Raw genomic sequence first — 7,207 nt, 5'->3', positions numbered from 1 at the left:
ATGTGTTTGGGATTAATGGATTATGTAAATTGTGTTATGTTTTGCAGTGGGGACTATAAGTTGAAATAAGTGGTGTTATTTTGGTGTGAGTGTGAATATTTAGGAATGAATAATATTTTTGAGAAGAATTTGAGGATGACATTGATTTGCGTGTTCTACTCAATCTACATGAATAGAGTTGCATTTTTGTACGACAACGAATTAAAAAGCCTGTTCGTACATCATTGATGAAGCGGAGTTATATACCGGTGTGTATAATGATCTATTTCAAGTGACACCTGAACATACTAAATTTTATTCACTAACAACTGTGATGACGAAATATGTAGTGTTCAACCTTGGTATGATCCTCACGAAATTCCCTCGATCTGAAGTTCTTTCAATTTAAAGCTGTTCTATCTGTCATTAAAGACGAGATACTATTCACTATCCGATTTGTATGGCGGAACGACTTCAATGCAAAATAGACGCTATAATAATAGATTTTTACAATATTGATAAATGTAGTTCCGAACCATCATCTTTCCTTAATAGAAATCGTCAAACACAACTCTTAGTGCCGCAAAGTACACCCATGAAACATATGAGTAGAACACTGGTTGCCATCAACAACTTGACACAATCCCGGTCGACTATATCTACACTTTGGAGTAATCCAGTGACTTGCATGAAACATTCAAATACACTGATGTTTCACCACATCCAATATAAGCAAACATGTGATCTGATCTTGATCGTTTTATTTTTTCCACCGTGCATCTGTAATAGTCGCGTTCGTGTTGTGATATTTTGTCTTGTACTATCACTATAAGCACAGTGGTTCATCTGCATTTGTCAATCAACTAAAGCTAATTATCTCCTATTTCCATGTTTCCAGCTCATTTCTCAATCACGGAAGACATATGTAACAGACTGATGAAACCATAATTCATGAAACAGATTCTGACTTAAACGTCAAGTATTTTGACTGATTCGCAAGTTGTCACATTAGAATTTATTCAAAGATTGACATGTTTCCAGCTCATTTCTCAATGAATAAAGACATATTCTCACATAAATCTCTGTTGCCACAATTTGTATCATTGTCGTTATTGTGATTACATATACTGAGAGCATTTGCACGTTGACAAACGTCGGAACGATCTTTGTAGGATTGTGAAAATATTTCTATTCTTATGAATGTTGATGGTGGAGTTTTGGAGCTCTTCTATTTAACACTACATAACCTCCTAAAGATCTTCATAATGGTCATGTGTATGGGATCAGTGAATTATGTAAATCATGTTGTGTTTCGCAGTAGGGACTATAAGTTGAATTAAGTGGTTTTACATTAGCATATGTGTGTTTGAACTAGTGAATGTGTTTCTGGACAAGGGTTTGAGGATGACATTGATTTGCGTGTTCCACTCAATCTACATGAATAGAGTTGCATATTTGTAGACTGAACACTATCACGTTCAACCTATGATGACATTCAACACAATTTCTTTGGCAGTTGTGATTCTTCGAGCATCATAAAAAGCCACATGATGTGGTCTTTTTTAGGCGGCACAAGATGAAGATTCATATGCTTGATGGATTACTGTGATTGAGTTTCTTGGTTTTGAGACAATGTGGTTCAATCGAGAAACGTGCACTTCTGATTAGTTAATCTCATGGTTATTTCAGTTTTTACAGGAGAACTATAATGATGATTTCGTTATTTAGAAAAAACTATAAATATCTGACAGTATTGTATCACAATTAGCACTGCTTGAAATAGCATTCCTTTTCACTTTTCTTGTCTTCTCATTTGTGACTTGGTGTATTCTTACATTCAACTTTAAACCATTCTCTTGTAATGTACAAAAGTTAGACCACGAAAATAATGACGTTTATGATCAAGGAGCAATGAGAGATTGAACATATTGTTCTGTATGCAAAGTTAAGGCTTGATCTGCTGGACAGCAATCGCCTCTTCTGTACATACGCTCTTTATTTGCATCCAAACCGGCCTCGAATTACCGGACTGTGAACATGATTTTTAAGGAGGCTTCTAGTCGATTGAAATGATTAGAACTTGACCAGATTGTCCAACGTTGAGCTTTAAACTGACTTCTTTAATCCTCTGGAAAGTCACACGGAGGAATATTCACAGATGCATTTCGAGAGAGCTCCTTTTGTGCGCTCAAGATTTCAAGCTACGAGTGTGCATGTAGATTGGAATATGTAAATTGGTCTTGCCTGAAATAAGAATGCATCATTCACATAACTTCCGATCATGGGCTGACTACAAGAGATAAAACGAATTCCAGCCGAATTGAATGTTCTTCCCAAAGATCCTAAAACTCTTCTTTTCCAGAATTATTGCCATTATTATTTTCCACAATCTACGTTCGTTTACTCTTCCATTCCCTGCCACATCCTACATTTCCAAACACATTTTTCGTCTTCCAATTACCAGAGCACTTCTGGTTAGTTAATCTCATGGTTATTTCAGTTTGTACATTTTTCAAGTCACTCACAAACTTCCAATTATGAATCATGGATTCAAACCTACAATATTCGTATCACAACTGCTACACCTTTCATCACTCAATTTGTGCTTCTCATTTGTATTGTACAATTTTATCATCTATTCCACTGTTATCATTGACTAGACTGACTTCATTAGTGTTATCATTTCGTATGTGAATATAAATATTACAGTATATTAGAATGAGCCTGATGAGGATCTAATTGAGACCAATATTGTACGCCTGAATATACTGTTATTAAAGCAGCCATTTATTTTACATACTTACTTGAACCAATGGTACCGATCAGCAATGACCCTCACCTCCAATTCACTCATTCAAACTTCATTTATCTCACTCCTTCATCTTTCTGTGTACTCCATTATATCACTTACTACTGCTGAGTAGTTCATGTGTGCTGTGATGTGAATAATTTTTCATCATATAGCTTGCTCTTCGTCTTCTCATTATTACGAGAACCCATGAAATACAGTACATTTACTATTGTAAGTGTATAATACTAACTTGTTTGCATCAAGCTGTTACCGGGTAAATGCTTACTGCGTTTCTTTACTTGCCATATTCTGAGACGTTTATAGAGTATGAAAATTATCAAAAAATTCGTTGATAAGCTTATTGTAGGTATATAAATTAACCTTGTTATGAAGCTCCCAGTCACATTCGTAGTCTCTTCTATGTTGTTCTTATTCACATTTCGAAGAAATATTGGGTTAAATGTAGAGTTCCGAAGCCGGTAACAAGTGTTCAAGTAGATGCCTAAACAAAACTACCCAATTTTATAAACTCTAAGAATAATCAATCATACATTCATCAAGATACTTCCTCTTTTTCTATGGCTTTTCTAGTGTCCTATTGTAAGGGAAGACAACAAGCAGAAATATATCATATTTCTTGAGAGATCTTACAAAACGTTTACATGATACATATATATATATAACAGTCAGTAGGAAAGTGAAGATACCGAAGGTATTCGGAGTTTGACAACGCTTCAACCAGTAACACCTTCTACTATGAATCGTACCAACTTGGTGAAATCAAAAGTCAGAAGTGAGGAGGTTCAACGATATATTTGATAGGCTATCAACATATCGAGAAATGATTGGTCTAGACTGGCTAGCGATTGCAGGGAGTGTTGAGCATGGCGTTCTCACTTGTGATATGGTGCGGATACACGACTGAGCGTCTTCAGCTAGATGCGTCCAATAAATCTAATGTGGTCAGCGTCCAATATTGAAGACTTACACAGTTATTTATTTTGGGGATGTATTTACCGCTACAAAGCATTTTCGTACAGGTGTGATCCTTATCCATTCTCTAGATTGTCGAGCACAGAGTCTTGGTGTAGCCAAAATCAGAACAAGTAAGCTATTGGACCTGATAAATTTCATCTGTTTCTAAAACGTAAATTACCACTGTTAGTTTACACATAAACAATATAGTCTGTTAAACAGGGGAAAGAAAGGACTAAATAACACACCGAACAGTAAGTAGAGGATAGGAAAACCAGTCAACGAAGTGAATAATGTTGTGATTGGTGAAAAAACAAGGCATAGTCATACTAGGTCAAGGAATATTAATGAAAATCAGTCAACGAAGTGAAAAATGTTTTCTAATGAACGTAAAATTGTGATTGATGAAAAAAATTGGCAAAGTCATACAAAGAATAAGAAACCTAATGTGGTGTTGTTGGTTTACTTTGACGATCAAAACGTTTGCGCACAAATATCAATCTTGATATACCTAGGTGTTCTTAAATAATTATTTTGATATGTATTCAATGACACTCTCGTTATAGCGTAGAGTGCCTTCAGTATTCATATGAGATCCATGCGCACTTTCATGTATTAATTTCATTACTACTGCACGTTTGCCAACTTCTCATTCCCTTCACCTTTCTGTGCACTCCATTATATCACTTACTACTGCTGAGTAGTTCATGTGTGCTGTAGTGTGAATCATTTTTCATCACATAGCTTGCTCTTCGTCTTCTCACAATTACGAGAACCCATGAAATACAGTACATTTCCTATTGCAAGTGTAACATTTTAAACACATGATTTTCTTGTCCAGGTGTTCTCCCAGTTATTATTTGTTTGTGAAAATGTTCATGATTTGTGTGTATGACTCTCGTTTGGGAATGATGAGTGAGTCCATTGGCTAAATCGAGATAACATCGTTTGTTTATTAAATGATTCTTATTACTACATGTTTTATGATACGTCGAAGGATGTGACTACCCTATCGACCTGATGAATCAGGGTCTGCAAACTGAATTACTTATGATGTTTCAACTGATATAATGATTTCATGACAAATCGTTTGTGTTTATGCTTGACTGGGCCGTTTACTGTCTATCCTGAAGTTGATTCTAATTGCTTTTGCATATTTGTTTAAATACAAGTGATATGTATTCATCGAGTCACTGTTTTGTTGATGAACATTCATACATAATGAATAGTACTTCCACATAATATTTATTGTTTTGGCATGAATTGAATAGGAATTTTGATACTTAATTTTCACATTCACAACGCTGTTGAACAGGACCTTATCATACAAAACAGATGTTTGCTGTCTTGTAGGACTTCAGATCACTGATAGAATGTTAATTATAATAATAATCGGAGAAGAAATACGGAAAAACATGAGATCCAGTACAGTAATTTTTTGAAGAGGTCAAAGCATTTCCGCTTAAAATGTTGGGTCTCACTGAAGCAGAAAACAAATCTGATCCGTATTCCCCGTACGAGGACTAGATGAATCTCAAACGAAGATACAATCAATGACGAGCTGCATAAACTACTATATATGCTGGTTAAAGTGTATACACGCCCGAATTCATTTTGGAAAATCTGAAGAAAACAATAACTTGAAACAGCGCTCATGGCTTCAGGGAAGACTGTCTTCATGAACAATCGGCATCATGGTGAAACTGCAGCAGAAATTCTATAGAACAGACTTTCAAGATCTTTAGGAAGTTATGCAGTGTTAAATAGAAGAGCTCCAAAACTCCACCATCAACATCCATAGGAATAGAAATATTTTCACAATCCTACAAAGATCGTTCCGACGTTTGTCAACGTGCAAATGCTCTCAGTATATGTAATCACAATAACGACAATGATACAAATTGTGGCAACAGAGATTTATGTGAGAATATGTCTTTATTCATTGAGAAATGAGCTGGAAACATGTCAATCCTTGAATAAATTCTAATGTGACAACTTGCGAATCAGTCAAAATACTTGACGTTTAAGTCAGAATCTGTTTCATGAATTATGGTTTCATCAGTCTGTTACATATGTCTTCCGTGATTGAGAAATGAGCTGGAAACATGGAAATAGGAGATAATTAGCTTTAGTTGATTGACAAATGCAGATGAACCACTGTGCTTATAGTGATAGTACAAGACAAAATATCACAACACGAACTCGACTATTACAGATGCACGGTGGAAAAAATAAAACGATCAAGATCAGATCACATGTTTGCTTATATTGGATGTGGTGAAACTTCAGTGTATTTGAATGTTTCATGCAAGTCACTGGATTACTCCAAAGTGTAGATATAGTCGACCGGGATTGTGTCAAGTTGTTGATGGCAACCAGTGTTCTACTCATATGTTTCATGGGTGTACTTTGCGGCACTAAGAGTTGTGTTTGACGATTTCTATTAAGGAAAGATGATGGTTCGGAACTACATTTATCAATATTGTAAAAATCTATTATTATAGCGTCTATTTTGCATTGAAGTCGTTCCGCCATACAAATCGGATAGTGAATAGTATCTCGTCTTTAATGACAGATAGAACAGCTTTAAATTGAAAGAACTTCAGATCGAGGGAATTTCGTGAGGATCATACCAAGGTTGAACACTACATATTTCGTCATCACAGTTGTTAGTGAATAAAATTTAGTATGTTCAGGTGTCACTTGAAATAGATCATTATACACACCGGTATATAACTCCGCTTCATCAATGATGTACGAACAGGCTTTTTAATTCGTTGTCGTACAAAAATGCAACTCTATTCATGTAGATTGAGTAGAACACGCAAATCAATGTCATCCTCAAATTCTTCTCAAAAATATTATTCATTCCTAAATATTCACACTCACACCAAAATAACACCACTTATTTCAACTTATAGTCCCCACTGCAAAACATAACACAATTTACATAATCCATTAATCCCAAACACATGACTATTATGAAGAATAGTGGTACGACCCGTCATATTCTGTTTCTGTCCTCATGAGGTTATATGAAGACGGACAATCGACGTGCGTATGGACTTGTTTGAATGCGAGGATTGAAGAACTCGTTGAAGCGTGAAGTGGCTTCAGTATTCATATGAGATCCACGTGCACTGTCATGTGTGTTTGTTTGCCTTCTACAAAATATTCATTTTCAAAGCTCTTATCTGGTTGGTCATTTCTAGTTCATTCTCATACTGTGCCCATATTCATTGTAGTATAAATACGAATCGGTTTTTAATTCAGTCAACTGGGTAGTTCTTATGAAATGTAAGTTTTGATTAGTAATTGTATAATGATCTATACATATTATTTTGATAAGCGTCCTACACTTGACATTGATGAGTTCCACTTCTCATAAATGTTCACGAGAAATCATGAAATGACATCAGAAAGCTAGTCACATTCTCACATGTGACGCAATATCGTAAGTTC

Source organism: Schistosoma haematobium, chromosome 6 (genome assembly GCF_000699445.3).
Source record: "Schistosoma haematobium chromosome 6, whole genome shotgun sequence".
Classification (NCBI taxonomy): Eukaryota; Metazoa; Platyhelminthes; class Trematoda; order Strigeidida; family Schistosomatidae; genus Schistosoma; species Schistosoma haematobium.
Note: the sequence above shows the minus strand (reverse complement) of the source record.